We start from the raw sequence: 2,260 nt of genomic DNA on the forward strand, positions 1-2,260 counted from the left end.
GGGGATAATTAGGTTTCTCCGTAATATAAATTAGTTTTAATATTTCCATTTTATAAGCTAATTAAAAATAGAAAATTTCATACTAATTAAATGGTCACACTCTAATTTGTTTTATTTTTTGTGGCAGCAAACTTAATTTATAGATATGAACAGAACCAATGAACAAAGGCTAGCTAATGCTTGCCGTCAGGAGTCTTAAATTGTTTTATTTATTTGATCATACATATTGATTTATATATTCTTGGACAACATGACAAACTATAATCCATAAAGGAATAGAAGGAGTCTTGGATCGTTTCTCAAGTTTATATTGTGGAACATATATCACATGATAAACGAAAGATTGATGAACATTTTAAATGATGAACATTTTTGAATAAAGCTCAAGAAATCTCTCTCTTCTAGGCTTCCCTTGTAACCTGTCGCAAGTTCCAACACTCTTCAACAAACATGTGGAACATAACTCTGCTCATTGTTCACAAAATGTAGAAAACTAGATGTTAACCCGCGGTACACCGCGGGTCTATATTTTTATTAGAAAAATTTATTAAATTTTGTTTTAAGATACTCTATAGATATATACTATTTTTTTTGTTTAATTTAAATGTATAATACACCGTGAGACGAAATTTTATTACAAAAATTGAAATTTTATAGATAGACGTAGTATAAAAACAATAGATTCAATTGTATGATTTTGAATAAGATGCTGATTTAACCCGTCTTATACTGATTTTACCCGCGGTATACCGTATGCTAAATTTTAAATAATAAAATGAGGATTTAATATGTGTTATAGCGATATATTAGTGATATTTTAATTTTATATTAATATCAATCCTAACCAAACCTGTGTCATACAATTCGTCCCGTAATATTTAAAACTATTTTATAAAAACTCAAAAACCATAGCTAAATGGGCAAACAAAAGCCAAAAAATTTACATATATCAATTATAAATTTTTGAATTTAATTAGAAAAGATTGCTCCATAATTTTAAATCTTACGTATTTAATGTATTTATGACGATTTGATATTTGAATTTATTTGAGAACATTACTTATCTTTAAGCAATTTCCATAAAACGACATGGGGTTAAAGCTTTGAACTTGATCCGGATAATTAAAGGTCTGAATTCATCAGTTTTGCACCGGGCCTTGTCATTTAATCCGTAATTCCCAAATCATTCTATCACTATTTCAAACCTTTAATGATCCATGTCTTCTACCTAACCTAATATGGTTATATAACCACAAATATTAAAAATAATATGTTTAGAACTGCCATAAAAAAAAATTAAGTATGCAACTTTCATTAGTTCACATAATGAAAAAATAAACACATAGAGTATTAGAACCCAATAACAAAGAATCATGTCTACCAATTTTGTAAAGACCTACAGAGCCCAAATTGTGTTTATTCAACTCTCTCATATACCCAAAATGGAAAACTTAGAAACGGAAAGTTCAAACTCAATCATCGGTGGTTTAGCAGATGAAGTCACCGTTGTTAACGGTCACAGTAACGGCTCCGTCGATCTGAGCCTTGTTTCTTCAAAGCTACAGCAAAACGCATGGATCTACTCTCCGTGTAGCGTATCAAGGAGTTCTCGGCGTGTATTTTGAAGCTACCACCGGAAAAGCATATCCGAAATCTGAAGATATTCGGTGTGATCAATTCGATATTGCGTTTCAGGCGGTGGAGCTTTGGATCGCCGATCGTCTTGTTTTGCCAATCGAAACCTAAAGAATTACGATCTCCTCCTCGTCACCATCTTCACATCGTCGGCGAGGTTTAGATCCCGGTTCACCACTGTCTCCTAGCTCTTCCCGGAGTCCGTACAGATTGCATCACGTCTGCGATTTCTCATTTTCTGTAAAACTGGTGAGTTTTTATTAGACTAATGAAAGATATTTATAATGTTTTGAGAATACTATAGGGTTTTGGGTGAGTGAGCTCCTAAAATCTTGCTGATCAAGTAACAATATCTTCAAAATCTTTTATTTTTGGAATTGAGTAATTTTCTTGCAAATCTCGAAAAAAAAAGAAATATAGGAAAGATAATTATGAGTAATTAGTTGGGATGACAGCCAATGGTAGAGATTTTAGAAGGAAAGCGAGAGATTTTTGGCAACAATTTTTGAACGTAATATCTTTGATTTAGGAGAGATTTTTGGAATACGCTTATACCGAAATATATGTGTAATTATCTACCTTAATGACGATTTTTTTTAAATTTCCTTAAATGTCTTATCCAAGA

Source organism: Arabidopsis lyrata (genome assembly GCF_000004255.2).
Source record: "Arabidopsis lyrata subsp. lyrata unplaced genomic scaffold ARALYscaffold_8, whole genome shotgun sequence".
Lineage (NCBI taxonomy): Eukaryota > Viridiplantae > Streptophyta > Magnoliopsida > Brassicales > Brassicaceae > Arabidopsis > Arabidopsis lyrata.